Source organism: Pseudophryne corroboree, chromosome 3, assembly GCF_028390025.1.
Source record: "Pseudophryne corroboree isolate aPseCor3 chromosome 3, aPseCor3.hap2, whole genome shotgun sequence".
Lineage (NCBI taxonomy): Eukaryota > Metazoa > Chordata > Amphibia > Anura > Myobatrachidae > Pseudophryne > Pseudophryne corroboree.
Window position 1 is genome coordinate 127,596,688 of NC_086446.1, and position 23,404 is coordinate 127,620,091.

Below are 23,404 nucleotides of genomic sequence, written 5' to 3' on the forward strand. Positions count from 1 at the left end.
ATTCTCAGGCTAGTGGGTCAGAACCCCCATGGTTAGATTCCATAAAGGGGATGATATCTAATATTTCTACTAAATTAGCCCATACTGAAAAAGAGACGCAATATTTAAGCCAGTCTGTGGATGACCTGATGAAAAGAGATTCAGTTCCCATTCCAACATCTCACTGCCATTTGCCCACAAAAGCGTACTTTGGCCCAGCTCATGCAGGCTGATACTGATGACGATACATCAGACCCAGAGGAGGGTGAAGTGGATCCGAGCAGGGGGGATGCTGTCCTGTCACAAGGAATACAGGCCCTGATAGACGCTATCAGTAATGTCCTGCACATTCCTGACAAGGTGGCAGAGGAATCTTATTTTAATGTAAAAAAGAAATCCTCAGCTATTTTTCCTGCATGAAAGGAATTGAATTCCCTGTTTGAAGAAACTTGGGCTAATCCTGACAAAAAAATTCAGATCCCTAAAAGGTTAATTATATCCTTTCCCTTTCCTCTGGAGGATAGAAAGAAATGGAAAAACCTGTTGACTGTGGACGCATCGGTGTCTAGGTTGTCACGTAAGATAGTCTTACCTGTTCCTGGGGCAGCATCCTTAAAGGACACGGCCGACCGCAAGATTGAGACCACTCTCAAATCTTTATATACTGCTGCTGGTGTGGCCCAGAGACCCACTATTGCTTGTGCATGGATCACTAGGGCCATTTCTAAGTGGTCAGGTAACCTAATTGATTAATTAGATTCCTTGCCCACGGGGGAGATCATTTTACTACTACAGCATATTCAGGACTCTGCTAACTTTATGGTGGAGGCCATAAAGGAAATTAGTTTGCTCAACGCACGCATCACTGCCATGGCCGTGTCCGCACGCAGGGGCTTGTGGCTGCGCCAGTGGACTGCGGATGCAGATTACAGAAAAGGCATGGAAAGCCTACTGTTCTCAGGCGAGGCCCTTTTTGGAAATTAACTGGATACGTGGATATCCAAGGCTGGGAGCAGGTAAGTCTACGTACCTTCCTTCTGCAGCACACCCAGCTAGGAAAACCTACTCGGCTCCAACTCTACAGTCCTTTCAGACAGCGAAGTTTAAAGGCAAACCAAAAGGTTCTTCTACAGTCTTCGAAGGCAATATTCTTTGCAGGTGGACTACAGGTGCCAGCAGGCCCTTTGTGTCCGGGCATGCTGGCACTTGTGGTTCTCCAAGTGCCAGCATGCTGGGGCAGGCTTATTTTTTTTAGTAGTAGTACTACAGGTACCAGCGGGCCCGGTTTTCCTCCGCATGCTGGTACTTGTGGTTCTCCAAGTACCAGCTTGCGGGGGAGGCTTGCTGGGACTTGTAGTACTGCTACTAAAAACAATATTCATTTCTCTAACGTCCTAGTGGATGCTGGGAACTCCGTAAGGACCATGGGGAATAGCGGGCTCCGAAGGAGGCTGGGCACTCTAGAAAGATCTTAGACTACCTGGTGTGCACTGGCTCCTCCCACTATGACCCTCCTCCAAGCCTCAGTTAGATTTCGTGCCCGGCCGAGGTTGGATGCACACTAGGGGCTCTACTGAGCTCTTAGAAAGTTATAGTCTTAGAATTTGTTATTTTCAGTGAGACCTGCTGGCAACAGGCTCACTGCAGCGAGGGACTAAGGGGAGAAGAAGCGAACTCGCCTGCTTGCAGCCGGATTGGGCTTCTTAGGCTACTGGACACCATTAGCTCCAGAGGGATCGACCGCAGGCCCAGCCTTGATGTTCGGTCCCGGAGCCGCGCCGCCGTCCCCCTTACAGAGCCAGAAGCAAGAAGATGGTCCGGAAAATCGGCGGCATGAAGACTCTGTCTTCACCAAGGTAGCGCACAGCACTGCAGCTGTGCGCCATTGCTCCTCTCACACACTTCACACTCCGGTCACTGAGGGTGCAGGGCGCTGGGGGGGGCGCCCTGAGGCAGCAATAAAAACACCTTGGCTGGCTAAAATACCTCAATATATGGCCCCAGGGGCTATATATGAGGTAAATACCCCTGCCAGAATTCCATAAAAAACGGGAGAATAGGCCGCGAAAAAGGGGCGGAGCCTATCTCCTCAGCACACTGGCGCCATTTTTCCCTCACAGCTCGGCTGGAGGGAAGCTCCCTGGCTCTTCCCTGCAATTCTACAGTACAGGAAGAGGGAAAGAGAGGGGGGGCATTAAAATTGGCACTGTATACAGTATATTATATAAAAGCTATTAGGGACATAACTCAGTTAGTCCCTGTATATATATAGCGCTCTGGTGTGTGCTGGCATACTCTTACTCTGTCCCCCCAAAGGGCTTTTGTGGGTCCTGTCCTCGTTAGAGCATTCCCTGTGTGTCTGCGGTGTGTCGGTACGGCTGTGTCGACATGTTGAATGAGGAGGCTTATATGGTGACAGAACAGAGGCCGATATATGTGATGTCGCCCCCTGTGGGGCCGACACCAGAGTGGATGGATAGGTGAAAGGTATTAACCGACAGTGTCAACTCCTTACATAAAAGGGTGGATGACGTAACAGCTGTGGGACAGCCGGCTTCGCAGCCCTCAAAGGCCATCAGGGGCTCAAAAACGCCCGCTCTCTCAGATGGCAGACACAGATGTCGACACGGAGTCTGACTCCAGTGTCGACAAGGTGGAGACATATACACAATCCACTAGGAACATCCGTGACGTGATCCCGGCAATAAAAAATGTGTTATACATTTCTGACTTTAACCCAAGTACCTCTAAAAATGGGTTTTAGGTTTGGGGAGAAAAAACAGGCAGTGTTTTGTTCCCCCATCAGATGAATAAATGAAGTGTGTGAAAGCGTGGGTTCCCCCGTTAAGAAACTGGTAATTTATAAAAAGTTACTGATGGCGTACCCTTTCCCGCCAGGTGGATAAGTTACGCTGGGAGATATCCCCTAGGGTGGATAAGGCGCTCACACGTTTGTCAAAAAAGGTGGCACTGCCGTCTTAGGATACGGCCACTTTAATAGGTACCTGTTGATAAAAAACAGGAGGCTATCCTGAAGTCTGTATTTACACACTCAGGTACTAGACTGAGACTGCTGCAGCGTGGTCGGTGACCCTGTCAAACAGGGATACTAGTTGGCAAACATAAAAACATATTAAAGACGTCGTCTTATATATGGGGGATGCACAGAGGGATATTTTGCCGGCTGGCATCCAAAATAAATGTAATGTCCATTCTGTCAGGAGGGTATTAGAGACCTGTCACTGGACAGGTGATGCTGACTTAAAAAGCGCATAGAGAGCCTTATAAGGGTGAGGAATTATTTGGGGATGGTCTCTGGGACCTCGTATCCACAGCAACTGCTGGGAAGAAATAATTTTACCTCAGGTTTCCTCACAGACAAAGGTACAGTCCTTTCGGCTTCAGAAAAGCAAGCGGGTCAAATGGCGCTTCCTTTCTGTACAGAGACAAGGGTAGAGGGAAAAAAGCTGCACCAGTCAGCCTGTTCCCAGAATCAAGATTCTTCCCCCGCCTCCTGTGAGGCCACACCATGACGCGGGTGCTCCACAGGTGTAGCCAGGTACGGTGGGGGGCCGTCTAAAAAATTTCAGCAATTAGTGGGCTCGCTCACAGGTGGATCCCTGTTTCTTTCAAGTAGTATTTCAGGGGTACAAGCTGGAATTCGAGATGTCTCCCCCCAGCCGTTTCCTAAAATATGCCTTGCTGACAACTCCCTCAGGCAGGGAGGCTGTGCTAGAGGCAATTAATAAGCGGTATTCCCAGCAGGTAATACTCAAGGTGCCCCTACTTCAACAAGGACGGGGTTACTATTCCACACGGGTTGGGGTACCGAAACCGCATGGTTCGGTGTGACCCATTTTATATTTAAAATCCTTGAACACAAAAATTCAAGTTCAAGATGGAATCGCTCAGGGCGGTTATTCCAAGCCTGGACGAGGGGGATTACATGGTATCCTGGGACATCAAGGATGCTTACCTGCATGTCCCCATTTACCATCCTCGCCAGGAGTACCTCAGATTTGTGGTACAGGATTACCATTACCAAGTCCAGACACTGCCGTTTGGACTGTACATGGCACCGAGGGTGTTTTATCAAGGTAATGGCCGAAATGTTGATACTCCTTCAAAAAAAGGGAGTTGTAATTATCCCGTACTTGGACAATCTCGTTATAAGGGCGAGGTCCAAGGAGCAGTTGGTAGTCGGGGTAGCACTATTTTGGAAAGTGCTACAACAGCATGGTTGGATTCTAAACAGTCCAAAGTCACAGCTGGTTCCTATGACACGTCTACTGTTCCTGGGGATGGTTCTGGACATAAACCAGAAATAGTGTTTCTCCCGGAGGAGAAAGCCAAGGAGTTGTCATCTCTAGTCAGAGACCTCCTGAAGCCAAATTAGGTAGCGGTGCATCATTGCACGCGAGTCCTGGGAAAAATGGTAGCTTCCTACGAAGCAATCCCATTAGGCAGGTTCCATACAAGAACTTTTCAGAGGGACCTGTTGGACAAGTGGTCCGGATCGCATCTTCCGATGCATAGGCTGATAACCCTGTCTCCAAGGACCAGGGTATCTCTACTGTGGTGGCTGCAGAGTGCCCATCTTCAAGAGGGCCGCAGGTTCGGCATACAGGACTAGGTCCTAGTGACCATGGATTCCAGCCTTTGAGGCTGGGAGGCAGTCACACAGGGAAGAAATTTCCAGGGACTTTGGTCAAGTCAGGTTATTTCCCTACACATAAATATTCTGGACCTGAGGGCCATTTACAATGCCCTGAGGCCGGCAAGGCCTCTGCTTCAAAACCAGCCGGTACTGATCCAATCAGACAACATCACGGCAGTCGCCCATGTAAACCAACAGGGCGGCACAAGAAGCAGGATGGCGATGGCAGAAGCCACAAGGATTCTCCGATAGGCGGAAAATCATGTGTTAGCACTGTCAGCAGTGTTCATTCCCGGAGTGGACAACTGGGAAGCAGATCTTCTCAACAGACACGACCTCCACCTGGGAGAATGGGGACTTCCTCCAGAAGTCTTCCAATAGGATTGTACACCATTGGGAAAGGCCACAGGTGGACATGATGGCGTCCCGCCTCAACAAAAAGCTATAAAAGATATTGCACCGGGTCAAGGGACCCTCAGGCGATAGCTATGGACGCTCTGGTAACACCGTGGGTGTACCAGTCGGTTTATGTGTTCTCCCCTCTGCCTCTCATACCAAAGGTACTGAGAATAATAAGAAGGCGAGGAGTAAGAACGATACTCGTGGATGGCCAAGAAGAGCTTGGTACCCAGAACTTCAAGAATTTATATCAGAGGACCCATGGCCTCTGCCACTCAGACAGGACCTGCGGCAGCAGGGGCCCTGTCTGTTCCAAGACTTACCGCGGCTGCGTTTGTCGGCATGGCGGTTGAACGCCGGATCCTGAAGGAAAAGGGCATTCCGGAGGAAGTCATTCCTACGCTTACTAAAGCCAGGAAAGAGGTTACAGCAACTCATTATCACCGCATATGGCGAAAATATGTTGCATGGTGTGAGGCCGAAAGGGCCCCAACAGAGGAATTTCAACTAGGTCGATTTCTGCATTTCCTGCAAGCAGGAGTGACTATGGGCCTTAAATTGGGTTCCATTAAGGTACAGATCTCGGCTCTGTCGATTTTCTTTCAAAAAGAACTAGCTTCAGTACCTGAAGTTCAGACATTTATAAAAGGAGTGCTGCAGAGTCAGCCCCCGTTTGTGCCTCCTGTGGCACCTTGGGATCTCAACGTGGTGTTGAGTTTCTTAAAATCACATTGGTTTGAACCACTAAAAACCGTGGATCTGAAATATCTCACGTGCAAGGTGGTTATGTTATTGGCCTTGGCTTCTGCCAGGCGAGTATCAAAGTTGGCGGCTTTGTCTTGTAAAAGCCCTTATTTGATTTTCCATATGGATAGGGCAGAATTGAGGACTCGTCCCCAGTTTCTCCCAAAGGTGGTGTCAGCGTTTCACCTGAACCAGCCTATTGTGGTGCCTAGGCTACTAGGGACTTGGAGGACTCCAAGTTGCTAGACGTTGTCAGGGCACTGAAAATATATGTTTCCAGAACGGCTAGAGTCAGAAAATCTGACTCGCTGTTTATCCTATATGCACCTAACAAGCTGGGTGCTCCTGCTTCTAAGCAGACTATTGCTCGTTGGATTTGTAGTACAATTCAGCTTGCACATACTGTGGCAGGCCTGCCACAGCCAAAATCTGTCAATGCCCATTCCACAAGGAAGGTGGGCTCATCTTGGGCGGCTGCCCGAGAGGTCTCGGCTTTACAACTTTGCCGAGCAGCTACTTGGTCAGGGGCAAACACGTTTGCAAAATTCTACAAATTTGATACCCTGGCTGAGGAGGACCTGGAGTTCTCTCATTCAGTGCTGCAGAGTCATCCGCACTCTCCCGCCCGTTTGGGAGCTTTGGTATAATCCCCATGGTCCTTACGGAGTTCCCAGCATCCACTAGGACGTTAGAGAAAATAAGAATTTACTCACCGGTAATTCTGTTTCTCGTAGTCCGTAGTGGATGCTGGGCGCCCATCCCAAGTGCGGTTTATCTGCAATACTTGTACATAGTTATTGTTAACTAAATCGGGTTATTGTTGAGCCATCTGTTGAGAGGCTCTATTGTTTCATACTGTTAACTGTGTTTCATATCACGAGTTGTACGGTGTGATTGGTGTGGCTGGTATGAGTCTTACCCGGGATTCAAAATCCTTCCTTATTGTGTACGCTCGTCCGGGCACAGTACCTAACTGAGGCTTGGAGGAGGGTCATAGTGGGAGGAGCCAGTGCACACCAGGTAGTCTAAGATCTTTCTATAGTGCCCAGCCTCCTTCGGAGCCCGCTATTCCCCATGGTCCTTACGGAGTTCCCAGCATCCACTACGGACTACGAGAAACAGAATTACCGGTGAGTAAATTCTTATTTTTTTAACACAATGGCTATCAGCCCCCCCATCCGCAGCCCTTGGATGGGGGGGGGACAGCCTCGGGCTTCACCCCTGGTCCTTGGGTGGCTGGAGGGGGGGGACCCCTTGATTTAAGGGGTCCCCACTCCTCCAGGGTACCCCGGCCAGGGGTGACTAGTTGGGTATTTAATGCCACGGCCGCAGGGCGCTGTATAAAAGTGACCCCCGGCTGTGGCATTATCTGTCCAGCTAGTGGAGCCCCGTGCTGGTTTCAAAAATACGGGGGACCCCTACTCTTTTTGTCCCCCGTATTTTTGGAACCAGGACCAGGCGCAGAGCCCGGCGCTGGTTGTTTAAATATGGGGGAACCCCTGACAATTTTTTCCCCATATTTTTTCACCCAGGTCCGGCTCAAAGAGCCCGAGGCTGGTTTGGCTTAGGAGGGGGGACCCCACGCATTTTTTTTTTTTTTTAAATTAAAACATTTCCCACCCCTTCCCACTGAAAAACATGCACGGATCTCATGGATCCGTGCATGCCTATCCAATCACGGTAAAAAAAAGCACGTCTGGGTTTTTTTTAGCACTTTTTCACGAATTTTATTTCAGCACGGCAGTGTTTGGCTATTGTCGGCAGTGTTTGTGATTTGCACTTTTTAGTAAATGACCGATTTCTACCAAATTGCAGGCGTATTTGACCGATGGTGTATTGATTCGTGATTTTTTCCTAGGACTTCCAAAATATTACGAATGCCCTCATCACTGCCGAGATTTTTGCTTAGTAAATTACCAAGATGACACTTTGAAGAAAAAACGGCATCTCGGTCAAAATCGGGAGCTTAGTAAATATACCCCGATGTTTCTCCTCCGCAAGCAGGGAGTGAACATAATACCGTACCTGGACGACCTGCTGATAAAAACACCATCCAGGGAGAGTTTGTTGGACCGCATTGCACTCTCAACTGCGACTACTCCAGGATCACGTGTGGATTTTGAACCTACCAAAATCCCACCTGAAACCAACACGGATGCTTCCGTTCCTGGGGATGATACTGAATACGGAGGTACAGAAGGTATTCCTTCCATTGGAAAAGGCATTGGTAATCAAATCAATGGCGCTGGATGTTCTAACACCAACCCGGATAACGGTGCATCTATGGATTCGCCTTCTGGGGAAGATGGTAGCATCTTACGAGGCTCTGCAGTACGGCAGGTTTCATGCAAGGCCCTTTCAACTGGATCTGTTGGACAAATGGTCCGGATCGCATCTTCACATGCACCAGAGTCTGTTGCCAAAAGCCAGGATTTCTCTTCTGTGGTGGCTTCAGACTTCTCACCTGACCGAGGGTCGAAGATTCGGGATTCAGAATTCGATTCTGCTAACCACAGACGCAAGCCTCAGATGTTGGAGAGCACCCAGGGGGAACAGTTCCAAGGAAAATGGTCATGTCAGGAAACCATCCTTCCGATCAATGTTCTGGAGCTAAGGGCTATATACAAGACCTTCTACGGCATCGCATCTTCAGGATTACGCCATTCAAGTTCAGTCGGACAATGTAATGGCAGTAACGTGCATAAACCGACAGGGCGGAGCGAAGAGCAGACAAACCGACAGGGCGGAACGAAGAGCAGACCAGCAATGTCAGAGGAGACAACGATTCTCCTCTGGGCAGAAAGACACGCGGTGGCGCTGTCGGCAATTTTCATACTGGGAGTAGACAACTGGGAAGCGGACTTCCTCAGCAGACATGACCTAAACCCAGGAGAGTGGGGACTTCACCCGCAGGTGTTCGAGTCCTTGACACGTCGGTGGGGGACTCCACAAATAGACATGATGGCCCCTCGTCTCAACAAGAAGCTCAAGCGGTATTGTGCCATGTCGAGGTACCCACAAGCAGTGGCAGTGGACACTCTGGTAACTCCATGGGTCTTTGCCACAATAGCTGACTAAAATTCAATACTTTAATGATTTTCGTTAAAAAATTAATTATTGAGGAGTTCAATACGCGCCAATATCTGTTTAAATAGTGACATTGCGAAAATATGAAAAAAATATTCTTAATCAATAGGGTACAAATACCTAATATAAGCCGAGATGGGTAGCTTTGTGATTTCGTGATTTGAAAGACACCAGCTATGGGACAACCTGTGGTCAAAAATATATTTATTCAATATATATATATATGACCATCATTTGAAGACTGCTGTGTATCCCAAACTGGGAATTGAATCCTAGCAGGTAGTTAAATCATAGGTCATGACCGATAGGCGAATCAATGCTCTATTTCAGTGACAGACAGGGTAGCAAATACTTGCAGTACCAGGGTGTTCCTTGGTGGTCTCCCATCCAAGTACTTAAACCGGCCCTCCACTGCTTGGCTTCCAAGATCAGATGAGATTGGGCATCTCCAGTGGGGTATGACCGCAGACCTTATGCTTACCCTTGTCACACTGTGTCCTTAATTGGGCACAGGTAAGAGCCAATTTGTGATATTGTGTAGACCACAGGTGTCTAAGTAGCTGATGAAAAGGAATACAAAGACACAAATGTCAGATACCCATCTAAATATTCACGGTGGAGGTGGTCGCAAATACAAGTAGAAAAACACACCTATTCTGCACATATAATTAAGAATATCTATAGCGTCTATTTCTAGATTGAGCAGAAAGGGAGGCCTCCAAATTTGGACTCCAAGACCTCAAAAATAGTTGTATCCCACATATACTCTGGATTATGCAGTAAGGTATACCAAATTAGTGATATTCCAGCTCCAGTACCCCACCATAATTAACCTTCAAATAGCGGGGAGACAACACAACAAAATTTATGCCACATAAATCATCAATTGAGTGTTTTTAAAGGAGCACGGAATTCTGCATAACACACATCAGGAATATATTCATGTGTTTGATAAAATCCTAAATTGGATGTATCAACATACACTAATGGATTATGCAGTAGGATATATCTTGAATAGTAATATCTCTGACTCTAATACCCCACCTTAGATCACCTTCAGGTAGCGGGGGAGCAACACGAACAGAAAGTATACCACACATATAATTAATTAGGTGTTTTCAAAGAAAGCATGGATTTGTGAATCAAACGTAGAAAAAACATTTGTGTATTTGATAAGCTCCAAAAAATAATCGATGCCTCTGCATCTAAGATCTTGGTAGCTAATAAGCACTTTTTTTCAACTATTGTTTTTTTATATATGTTGCTCATGCAAGAAATGAGGTATTCTCTGTGCCTTCTGGGTATGAATTTATCATGCACAGAGAAAAAAGGAAAAAATGCTTGAGTCACGATATTACCTTATCCGGTTATGTAATAGTTTTGTGGTGTCCTACTTGTATAGAGAAGAAATGTCAGGGAAAACCTTGTGGAAGGTGCTGGCCGCGTCTGCCCGCGTGTTGCCTGCTGCTGTGCTCCGGCCGCACTGTTCTTCCTGTTAGGCTGGTTCCCGTAGCGACGAACTCCGCCGTGATCGGCTAGTTGCGGTCACGTGTGCGCACCACGTGACCGTGAGGTAAGACCTCTCTTACCTTCTGCCTGACGTACGTTTCGCAATATTGCTTGGTCACAGGGCGCCCTGATAAATTCATACCCAGAAGGCACAGAGAATACCTCATTTCTTGCATGAGCAACATATATAAAAAAACAATAGTTGAAAAAAAGTGCTTATTAGCTACCAAGATCTTAGATGCAGAGGCATCGATTATTTTTTGGAGCTTATCAAATACACAAATGTTTTTTCTACGTTTGATTCACAAATCCATGCTTTCTTTGAAAACACCTAATTAATTATATGTGTGGTATACTTTCTGTTCGTGTTGCTCCCCCGCTACCTGAAGGTGATCTAAGGTGGGGTATTAGAGTCAGAGATATTACTATTCAAGATATATCCTACTGCATAATCCATTAGTGTATGTTGATACATCCAATTTAGGATTTTATCAAACACGTGAATATATTCCTGATGTGTGTTATGCAGAATTCCGTGCTCCTTTAAAAACACTCAATTGATGATTTATGTGGCATAAATTTTGTTGTGTTGTCTCCCCGCTATTTGAAGGTTAATTATGGTGGGGTACTGGAGCTGGAATATCACTAATTTGGTATACCTTACTGCATAATCCAGAGTATATGTGGGATACAACTATTTTTGAGGTCTTGGAGTCCAAATTTGGAGGCCTCCCTTTCTGCTCAATCTAGAAATAGACGCTATAGATATTCTTAATTATATGTGCAGAATAGGTGTGTTTTTCTACTTGTATTTGCGACCACCTCCACCGTGAATATTTAGATGGGTATCTGACATTTGTGTCTTTGTATTCCTTTTCATCAGCTACTTAGACACCTGTGGTCTACACAATATCACAAATTGGCTCTTACCTGTGCCCAATTAAGGACACAGTGTGACAAGGGTAAGCATAAGGTCTGCGGTCATACCCCACTGGAGATGCCCAATCTCATCTGATCTTGGAAGCCAAGCAGTGGAGGGCCGGTTTAAGTACTTGGATGGGAGACCACCAAGGAACACCCTGGTACTGCAAGTATTTGCTACCCTGTCTGTCACTGAAATAGAGCATTGATTCGCCTATCGGTCATGACCTATGATTTAACTACCTGCTAGGATTCAATTCCCAGTTTGGGATACACAGCAGTCTTCAAATGATGGTCATATATATATATATTGAATAAATATATTTTTGACCACAGGTTGTCCCATAGCTGGTGTCTTTCAAATCACGAAATCACAAAGCTACCCATCTCGGCTTATATTAGGTATTTGTACCCTATTGATTAAGAATATTTTTTTCATATTTTCGCAATGTCACTATTTAAACAGATATTGGCGCGTATTGAACTCCTCAATAATTAATTTTTTAACGAAAATCATTAAAGTATTGAATTTTAGTCAGCTATTGTGGCAATCAGCCATACATTACTATCTGTATAAGAGTGCTTCCTAAAAAGAGTCTCCTTTCTTCTCTTGTTGTCGTGTTTACAATATATTTCTGACTCGTGGGAGCACCGCTGATGGGCAGTTTTTTTGACACATAAAAACAAGGAGTGTATTACCTTAAGTGTCTACTTCCCAAAATGAGAATCTATACCTGAATTTTGTTATCAGCTAATTACAGATAGTCTATCATCTCACATATACACCTACTACACCAGTGCGGTTTCCAATTTTCTTTTTTTCAAACTCCATGGGTCTACCAGATGGTTTACGTGTGTCCACCACTTCCATTGATCCCAAGAATTCTTAAAAGAATAAAAAGGCAAAAGGTTCAAGCAGTTCTCATTGCTCTAAACTGGCCAAGAAGGGGCCTGGTACGCGGATCTACTAGAGATGCTCCTATAGGACCCGTGGCCTCCGCCTCTTCGCGAGGATCTTCTACAACAGGGGCAGTTAGTCTATCAAGACTTAACACGGCTACGTTTGACGGCATGGAGGTGGGGCATCAAATTCTAGCCTGGCACGGGATCCCGGGCAGGGTTATTCCAACCCTGATCCAAGCCAGGAAAGGGGTAACGTCTAGACACTACCACCGTATTTGGAAAAAATACGTCTCGTGGTGTGAAAACAGGAAATTTCCTACAGTGGAATTTCAACTGGCCCGTTTCCTCTTTTTTCTTCAGTCAGGTGTGGATGTGGGCCTACGTTTGGGCTCCTTGAAAGTTCAGATTTCCGCCTTATCCATTTTCTTCCAGAAACAATTGGCTTCCCTCCCTGAGGTTCAGACGTTCTTGATGAATGTTCTGCACACGGCACCTTGGGATCTCAATGTGGTGTTGCAGTTTCTATATTCGGAGTGGTTTGAGCCTTTACAGGAGGTTGACGTAAAGTTTCTTACGTGGAAATCCGTTACACTGTTGGCCTTAGCTTCCACAAGGCGTGTGTCGGAACTGGGGGTGTTGTCTCACAAAAGCCCCTATTTGATTTTTCATGAAGATAGCGCTGAACTCGGAACTCGTCAGCAATTTCTTCCTAAGGTGGTGTCTGCGTTTCATATCAACTAACCTATTGTGGTTCCGGTGCTTATGGACACCTCTGTTACCTCAAAGTCCTTGGATCTGGTGAGGGCATTGAAGATCTATGTGAAGCGGACAGCTCGTCACAGAAAATCTGACTCGCAGTTTGTTCTCTATGATCCCAAGAGAATTGGGTGTCCTGCTTCAAAGCAGTGCATTGCTCACTGGATCAGGCTTACTATCCAGCAGGCTTATTAATCGTCAGGATTGCTGGTTCCTAAAGTACAGGCCCACTCTACTAGGTCGTGAGTTCTTCCTGGGCAGCTGCCCGGGTGTCTCGGCTTTACGGCTCTGTCGAGCAGCTACTTGGTCGGATTCGAACACGTTTGCTAAGTTCTACAAGTTCGATACTTTGGTCTCTGAGGACCTTCAGTTTGGTCAATCAGTTCTGCAGGAACCTCAGCACTCTACCACCCGGTTTGGGAGTTTTGGTACATCCCCATGGTACTAATGTGGACCCCAATATCCTCTAGGACGTAAGAGAAAATAGGATTTCTCTTACGTCCTAGAGGATGCTGGGTTCCATATTAGTACATAAAAAATCTAACATAAAGTCTTTCTTTTTCATCCACTAGGGGTCACTGGAGTACTCTTGGGTTATGGACTGGGCGTAGCCGGAAATGGCACATATTTAAATATTTAAATTAGTAAGTGGCCATCCCCTCCATAATCCCATAGAGCCTTCAGTATTTTTCTGTGCCTCTAGCGGAAGGTACTGTGGACTGAATGTCCTGTGATTCTTCAAGCAAGATTATTTTTGGTTTTTCTACCTGATCCCTTCCCAACTTATCAGAGAAGTTCGGGTTAGGGATCATTGGTGCTGCATTAGCAGCAGATGGTCTGCCGGCGCTCATACAAAGGGCCTCGCCATTGACTAAAATCAGCGCAGCTGATTGCAGCCACGGGCTGCACAAGGACGCAGGACGGCGCTTACAGGAAAGTTCCGTCATGGCCTCCGCAGGTGTTGCAGGTACTGAGCGGTAGGCAGCTCTCACTGCCGCCGCTCACTTACTTACTTTTTCGATCTATTGCGGCCGGTCAGCTCACGCTGCCGCCCATTATGTGGGGACTGTGTGTATTTATATACTGTAACTGTAAATGTTCCCCTGCTGCCTGCCACTTGTAAAATCCCTTGCTAATTCATCACTTGCAGGGAGCCAGCGAGCGAACCCCGGCACTGCGCAGGCCGCTCGACGCTTCCTGGGTCACCCGGCACCGCTGGCCGCTTGCAGGGGTAGCTAGCGAGCAGCTCCCGCCACTACCGCCGGAACGCTCGCCGCGCCCCATCTCGCCGATCCGTCCTCCTCCCTACCCTGGTACGGCTCTGATGGGGTGTGCGGCCGAGCTGACCGCGGACAGCTGCTGCCGCGGCCCGCTCTGGCAGCCGCTCGCCAATCTCCGACGTGCAGTCGGTAAGACTTGCACTCCCCGTCTGCTGAACAACGGGGGGGGGGAGCAGTGTGGGGGAAATCGGCAGCCATAATAAAGGCTGCACCTGCAAATAATACTCTTCTGCAGGAGAGAGAGGGGGGGAGGAAGCCCGCAGGGAGGCCCCAATAACTAAGCTGCGTTTAGGCAGCAAAATCATCAGGAATTTTAAGCCTGTGGCCAATATCCGAGTCTCTGTTACATATACAATATAACTGTTGTATATATATGTATATATATATATATATATATGTATGTGTGTGTGTGTATATTTATATATATATATATATATATATATATATATATATATATATATATATATATAGGTGTGTATATGTGTTTGTGTGTTTACACACTGATAGTATACAGTGTCTGTGTATATGCATGTATTAATATATATCTGTGTCTATATTTTATATATATATATATATATATATATATATATATATATATATATATATATGGAACTTGGTGTATCAGCAATCTTGCACTAAGCAAGCACATGGCCGGACACCATTTTAACATTACTTCCTGGTTCTTCCCAGGAAGTTGCTGCCCTACAACACTCGGCCTCTAGAGGAGCCGGGGTGTTGTAAGGAATTTTATTTTCTTGGTTTTGTACAGCACAAGATGAACACGTGTGCTGTAATGTAGATTTATACACACTTTATTTACGTGGTACTAAGTCACGGTACTAGTCTATCCTTCTGTACTTGTTTGTCCGTGTACATTAGGAGTAAGGCTAAGACATAGCAGCTTCGCTGCAGAGTCTGTCGGACAAATAAGACTGCACATACGCACTATTGCCGTTCCTCGTTGGGGGAGGCTGGCGTATATACTGACTGTGAACAATTGTTATTATTGTTTTCTAATTTGACAGTTTCAGAGATACCCATCGCAGTGTGTCCTACAGTATACAGCAGTAGGGCTGTTGTTTAACCTGGTTTGGGCCCGGTTTCGGCTTAACAGGGCAGTGGTTGCATGGCAAAACCGTTCACGTTTGCCCTACAAGAAGCACACCTTACGCTTCTCGCTGATCACACTTGTGGATCTGCTCAATATCTAGGTACAGTTTCTGTGGACGTCAGCCAGTTTAGTTCTCGCTTTTCAGTTTCACTAGTGCGGCACGACGTGTGTGTTTTTTTTCGCTGCGTGCTTAACAGGACGGTGTCCGTTTCTAAACGAGAATAGAAACATTACCTTACGCTGCCCACATGTTTCGTCCTGTCTTGGACAAATTCCTGAATAAATAGATTCAGGATATAGTCGTTACATCTCGGTCCTTTCGGGCCCGTGCTACAGAAACAGCCACAGGCGGGTCAGGTGGTAGTGAACGTGGTTTTAGATAACCTCTACTTGTCTGATTGTCGTCAATATACGGTTAAAGTGCTGCCACCTACTTCCAGGCATCTTTAACCAGGGTTTCAGTGGCGTTTACAGCTAAGCCACTGAAAAGCCAGGGCTAGAATGAGTTTCCACACCATCGCCGATAGCCAGTTGTGGGCATCCACAGTTGGGGGATCCGCAATTTTTGGGTTCGCAGTTTACCAGACAAAGGTTGATTGTTTTCCACCATTGCAATTTGCAAGACGGGTCTGCCTGGGTCATAAGACGCGGTTCTGCACACCGCCATACAAGCTCTAGTAGATTGAGCACTTTGACTGCAGTCAACAACATTATTCCAGTTTGGGGTAGTTCCAAAGCTGGCTGAATCTGTCAGTCCGATACTGACCCTTCAGGTCAATCAGGGCGTCGCTTATACTACACATTCATGAATACCTGCAGTTGGTGACTACAGGTTGAAAATCACAGTGATTCTGGATTTCAACAAGAATAAGTACTTAGACGCATCAGGCCTACTTAAGTTGGCAGTAAAAACCATTCTCGTTTTCAAGCGCTACCGTTTTGGCTTCGTATGGCGCCTAGGGTTGTCACAAGTAATGGCTATCGTGATAGCTCATTCCTGGAAGTGACATCAGTTCAGTGTTTTGCAGATCTGCTCATTAAAGCTCCGTCTCAAAACTTCGTCATGCAACGGCCCTTACTAACGTATAAGGGTGTCGTTCAGCACGGTTAGATTGTTAACCTAGAGATATCAAGCCTCATTCCGTAACAACGGACTCATGCATAGGGATAATTCCGTGATTACACGGATTTACCTGCCTGAACATACCACACAAACTGTTCGTCATCACGTACAGTACGTACGCAAGCCACGGACGGTCTTGATCCGTTTGGCCTTTTGCCTATTGGTAAGGAGAGTGACGTCTTTCGACGCACTCTACTTCGCAAGGAGTCACTCAGGTAATTTTCACCTGGAAGTTCTTGCACGCTCCTACAAGTTCATCAAATAGTACGGTTGTCTCTAAGGGCCAGAGTTTCACTACTCTAGTGGCTCCAAGTACATAATTTTACCGCAGGGACAATGTTCAGCGTCTGGAATTGGATAATTCTAAATATGAACGCGAGTCTCAGAGGTTGGGGACCTGGGGTCCCAAATGATTAACTTCACAAATCACGGAGATTTCAGTCAAACGCGCTGCGGCAAGTGGGCCACATGCTCCGTTCTCAGACTGTCCAAGTGCGGTCAGACAACACAACGGCGATCGCATACATCACCGATCAAGGACGGAATCGAAGTCGCATGACCATGCGGCAAGTTGCTCCATGTTCATTCTGGAAGTGAACAGCTGGAAGGTAGCTTATTCCAGGACACTGAGCATTGAATTCTTTAGTGTTCCAGATGTTGGTCCAGCAGTGGAGTTACCCACTGGGGTATCTATTGGCATCTCGCAAAAACAAAAAAACAAAAAAAAAAAAAAAACATCCAAGTATGTGTCCATCCCAGTATGTGTCCAGTACAAGGGCTCCGAAGGCAGCAGCTGTAGATGCTCTAATGCTCTCACGATCGCGTGGCTGTACAGCGTTGTGAATCTGTTACAACGGTTACGCTGCTTCCTCTGGTACTAAAATGGATCATACAAGACTCCATGACAGTCATACTAGTGGCGCCACATTGGCCTCGGAGGCCATGATTCTTGGATCTCCGCGAACTACTCGCAGCCGATCCTTCACCGCTCTTGCCACGTCCGGACCTGGCCCACTAGGGTCAGTTCTTTTACCCCGATTTAGCGCGGCAGCGTTTGACGGGGTGGCTGTTCAAAGCGCTCTCAAGAACGGGTGGCTTTCCGGAATCTGGTATACAAACCATGTTAGGGGCTGGGAAGCCAGTACGGCAGCTCATTATCACAAGGTTTAGCGTACCTCTATAGGTTGGTGTGACGCTCAGAAGTTTCCAACATCATTTTCAAGTTATCCCGTCTTTTAATATTTTTACAGACTGGGTTTAGTGAAGGATTATATTCTACACTCAAGGTGCAGGTCTCGGCATGTCAATTTACCTGCAAAGGTGTTTGGCTCCTTTGCCGATTGTACACACTTTCCTGCACGGTGTCCTCAGACGACCTCCATTTATACCACCTACAGCGCCATGGGACGTGATCTGGTTTTACCACCCACAGCGCCAGGGGACGTGATCTGGTTTTAGGTTTTTATTTACAGTCTTCATTTGTTGAATTCTTACAACAAGTGGATGTTACGTTTATCAATTGGTAAACACTTTTCTCTTAGCCTTATCATCTCAGCAAGGCATGTTTTAACATAGGGTGGCTTGCATGACAAGGCCCCAAATCTGGTGTTTTATGGTCATAGGGCGGAACTTCGCTCAAATTCCGTGTTCCAGTCAAAGATCGTATAATGTCACGCATCAATTAACTAATGTAGTTCCTCGGTTATCAATATGTTCGAGAACTTAAGTTACTTTGAATGTGCTACGCGCACTACGCGTTTATGTAACCCAAACAATTGTACGTAGAACAGACACATTGTTCTCTATACTGTAGTGAAGATGGCTTTACAAGCTTCCAAGCAGTCCTTATGTCATACGTCAGGCTTAGCTTCATAATAGGCTACAACGCCTACATCAGGGTCAGACCATTCCAAACGTTCTAGTGAACGTCATAAGCGGGCTTCAACCGCCTACATCAGGGTCAGACCATTCCAAACGTTCTAGTGAACGTCATAAGCGGGCTTCAGCCGCCTACATCAGTGTCAGACCATTCCATACGTTCTTTGGGAATGTCAGGAGCAGCAGGTCGTGGAGTTTCTACGAAACAGCGTAGACGAGCTGCTACATGGTCATCAGTGCATGACCATCAGTGCGCATGTTGGTGCGCTTTTACAGATTGGCTACGTTTGCGGCATCAGCATTTAGCTTTGGCCGTCTAGTGTTACAGGTGCCAAACTGCTCTCCCGCCCAAGGGGGAAACTTTGGCACGTCCCAAGAGTACTCCAGTGACCCCTAGTGGATGAAAAAGAAAATAGGATTTTGGTACTTACCAGGTAAATCCTTTTCTTTGAATCCATAGGGGGCACTGGACGCCCACCCAGAGCAGTTTACCTGTCTTGTGGTAAGGTCTGTGGATCTTATGGTAACACTTTATCACCAATGCATTCGATGTTATGGTATCAACTGATTGTTATCAGTTCCGTTATGTGTCAACTTTATGGTTGACCATTATATTATAATGTTATAGGTTCATATAATGTTATATGTAATTCTCTATGGTTCATCCTCTCTATCACTCCTGTTCGGCCCAGTAAAATTACTGAAGGCTCTATGGGATTATGGAGGGGATGGCCACTTACTAATTTAAATATTTAAATATGTGCCATTTCCGGCTACGCCCAGTCCATAACCCAAGAGTACTCCAGTGCCCCCTATGGATTCAAAGAAAAGGATTTACCTGGTAAGTACCAAAATCCTATTTTTTCAGAGAAACTCAGTAGAGCTCCACTGTTTGTGACCAGTCTCCCTGGGCACAGAATCTAACTGGAGTCTGGAGGAGGGGTATAGAGGGAGGAGCCAGTTCACACCCAATCAGAGTTTTATAGTGTGCCCATGTCTCCTGCGGATCCCATCTATACCCCATGGTTCTTGAAGCATCCCCAGCATCCTCTAGGACGTATGAGAAATAGGATTTTTATTACCTGCGGTAAATCCTTTTCTCGTAGTCCGTAGAGGATGCTGGGGTACATATTAGTACCATGGGGTATAGACGGGTCCACCAGGAGCCATTGGCACTTTAAGACTTTAATAGTGTGGGCTGGCTCCTCCCTCTATGCCCCTCCTACCAGACTCAGTTTAGAAAATGTGCCCGGAGAAGCCGGTCACAGCTAGGGGAGCTCTACAGAGCTTTCCTGGAAAAGTTTTATTTTAGAGTTTATTTTTTTACAGGAGGCTGCTGGCACCAGCCTGCCTGCATCGAGGGACTGAGTCCGCCCTGCGGGGTTTTGAGCCACTGACTCCGCTGACTGGACATTGAGCTCCAGAGGGGATAGATCGCTCCCAGCCACAGGGGAACGCTCACCCCGGCAGCCAGCCGCCACCCCCTTGCAGACCTGAAGTGTGGCGAGTGAGTCACTGTCCTCCCTTACAAGCGGGGAGTCAATGTAAAGAGGGCGGCTTATGGGTAGGAGCGCGGATGGCTCAGCGGTACTGCTGTGCGGCGCTGTGAGGGGCGCCCTGAGCCAGCACCTGACCCTACACTGACCAAAACAAGCCTGTCGGGGTCTGTGGATCTCAGCCAGCTCAAAATCCTCAGGCCAGTATAATCTACGAAGAGCGGGAAGACCGCGCCATTGGGGCGGGCGGAGCTTCTCCTCAGAGCGGACCCAGCAGCGTTCAGCGCCATTTTCCTGCCTGAAGACACGATGCAAGTGGATGACAAGTCCCTCCAGAGCAACTACAGCTATCTGTACGGTACAGGGGGTTGTAGAAGGGAGGGGAGGCTGTGTAAAGACTGTGTCGTCTATTAAGGGACATAGTCAGTGCTTGTTTAGGTTTTCCCTATTCTTGATATAGCGCTGCGTGTGGGTTGGCTCCAATATCTGTGTGTCTCTGCCATGCTTGGGGGGAAAGCTGTGTCTGATGTGTATGTGGGTGTTTAATACCTTTCACTGCCATGTCTAGGGACTCGGTGACATATGCTATTGAGATGGTTTCCTCTCAGGAGGAATCCATTTCATTATACACAGAAAAGTAATCACGCTGCTGAACTAGCGTCTGTATACCCTATAATGGTCACAGTCGCTAGCAGGGGACTGAATCCCCAGACTAGCAACGGAATCCTCCGCGCTCAGACGCTGGTCGGGGACTGTGTCCACCGGCTAACGACAGAATCCTCAGGCGGGTGTATAGAAGTTGCGCGGGAAGACGCGCCATCTTCGGTGTGCGGAGCTTCTCGGTAGAGTTCAACTCCGTTTTACATCTGCAGCTCCTATTACTGAAGAACGGCACCCCTTGCAGGGGGTGCAGTTCATGGGGGAGGCCATTAGCTATATAAGTTTATATATTGCTGTGGACCTTACATCACTGATGATATGAGAGCCTCACTGCCCTTCCCTGAGTCTATTGTGTTAGACACTGTTTTGTATTATCCTGGGAGGGGGATGGAATAAATTGGGACCTCTGTGTCCAGACTGTCAATTTTACCAGTCCCGGGCTCTGCCGCATTCAAGGACCCGGCTGATCGCGGGATTGACGATATGCTCAAATCCAGGGGCGGTGACCTACCATTTCCCGTGTATGGATTTCTAAAGCTGTAGTAAAGTTGACACGTTACTTGATTGATTACAATGGATGAAAGTGACGTTGTATGTTCCTATGCAACATACAGGATTCTGCAGGGTGCCTGGTAGAATCCATGAACAATCTGGATTCCATGGCTGCGGAGATCTACTCCAGGTCAATCTCGGCTCGCAGGGGTCTCTGGCTGCGCCAATGGTCTGCTGACACGGAATCCAGGAAGAGTGTGGAGGGCCTACCATACAAGGTCAGGCTCCTTTTTGGGAGTCGCTGGATGCGTGGATTGCCACGGCTACCATGGGTAAGTCTCCTTTTCTCCCCTCAGATGCACTGGAATCTACAAAGAAGCCTTTTACACCAGCCACGTCACTATCCTTTCAGCCCACGAGGCCTAGAAAGAACAAGCCTTCGAACACCTTCAGAGGCGGTCGTGCAAAAGGAAATAAACCTGCTCTCGCAGGTTCCCAAAAGCAGAAGCCTACTCTAGGCCTGGAGGAAGGTCGGATGGGGGTGAGACTCCGGCATTTCAGCCACGTCTGGGTGTCGTCTGGCCTGGACCTCAGGATGCTGGATATTGTGTCCAGGGGGTACAGACTGGAGTTTCAAAATGTCCCACCTCACCGTTTCTTCAAGTCAGGCTTGCCAGCTCGGCTAGTAGACAGAACAATTCTTCTGGGAGCCATCCGAAAATGGCAGTGGCAGAGGTCATTGTTCCAGTTCTGCCTCAGCTGTTATTATTTAAACCTTTTCGTGGTACCGAAACCGGATGATTCGGTACAGCCAATTCTGAACTTAGTCTTTCGAACCCTTATCTCAAGGAGTTCAAATTCAAGATGGAATCTCTGAGAGCTGTCATCTCAGGACTGACGGAGGGTAGTTCCTGGTGTCTCTGTACATCAACATTCCCATTTGGTCGCCGCATCAGGCATAACTCAGGTTTGCACTGTTAGACGATCACTATCAGTTTCAGGCGCTGCTGTTTGGCCTCTCCACGGCACCGAGGATCTTCACCAAGGTGTTGGCGGAGAGGATGGTTCTCCTCCACAAGCAGGGCGTGATCATAATTCCATTTCTGGACTATCGCCTGATCAAGGCATCGTCCAGGGAGAGGTTGTTACGATCCGTCGCGCTCGGGACACAGCTGCTCAAGATGCACGGTTGGATCCTGAACCTTCCAAAGTCTCATATGGAAGAAAGCATTGGTGATTCGATCAATGGTCCGGGATGTCCTAAAGCCTGCCCGGATATTGGTTCATCAGTGTATCCGCCTTCTGGGGAAGATGGTTGCCTCCTATGAGGCTTTGCAGTACGGAAGGATTCATGTTCGTCCCTTTCAGCTGGATCTATTGGACCAGTGGTCGGGGTCTCATCTACACATGCACCAGAGGATACGTCTGTCTCAGGAAGCCAGGTTTTCGCTCCTCTGGTGGCTACAACTTCCACACATTCTGGAATGCCGAAGGTTCGGAGTTCAGGACTGGATCCTTCTAACCACAGATGCAAATCTAAGAGGTTGGGGAGCAGTCGCTCAGGGGGAAACCTTCCAAAGAAGGTGGTTGAATCAGGACTTCTCCCGATGAACTTCCTGTAAATAAGGGCCGTGTACAACGCCCTTCTGCAAGCAGCACACCTTCTACAGGATTCGGCTGTTCAGGTGCAGTCAGACAACGTGACCACAGTGGCCTACATAAACCGACATGGCGGAACGAAGAGCAGGGCTGCCATGTTAGAGGTGTCAAGAATCCTCCTCTGGGCAGAAAGGCACGCTGTAGCGATGTCAGCAATCTTCATTCCGGGAATAGGCAACTGGGAAGTAGACTTCCTCAGCAGACACGATATCCGTCCATTAGAGTGGGGCCTCCACCCAGAGGTGTTCGAGGAGGTAACCGGTTGGTGGGGGGTTCCTCACAGACATGATGGCCTCCCTCCTCAACAAGAAGCTGGGGAGGTACTGTTCCAGGTCAAGAGACCCTCAGGCAGTGGCGGTGGTCGCACTGGTAACACTGTGGGTGTTCACGTCAGTGTATGTGTTCCCTCCACTTCCTCTGATACCAAGGGTTCTTCCGCTGGTAAGAAGAACAGAGGTTCTGGCATTCCTCATCGCTCCAGACGGGCCAAGGAGGACTTGGTATGCAGATCTGCTGGATCTTCTGCTGGAGGGTCCAAGGCCTTAACTCTTCGGGCGGATCTGCTACGGCAGGGGCCGTTCGCCTATCAAGTCTTACCGCAGCTACGTTTGACGGCATGGCGGTTGAACGCCAGATCTTAGCTCGGAAAGGTATTCCGAGTGAGGTTATTCCTACCCTGATTCAGGCTAGGAAGGGGGTAACGTCTAAACATTACCACCATATTTGGAAGAAATATGTTTCTTGGTGTGA

The 23,404-nt window shown here is 47.5% G+C and overlaps 1 protein-coding gene and 2 pseudogenes across 3 annotated transcripts in view; 2 read left to right on the forward strand and 1 right to left on the reverse strand.

Moving 5' to 3' along the window:
- The window catches only part of ZDHHC5 (zinc finger DHHC-type palmitoyltransferase 5), a 295,308-nt gene that overhangs the window by 234,877 nt on the left and 37,027 nt on the right, over positions 1-23,404 (forward strand). The window lies entirely within an intron of this gene.
- Positions 9,216-9,336, reverse strand: LOC134896801 (5S ribosomal RNA; annotated as a pseudogene).
- Positions 11,349-11,469, forward strand: LOC134896802 (5S ribosomal RNA; annotated as a pseudogene).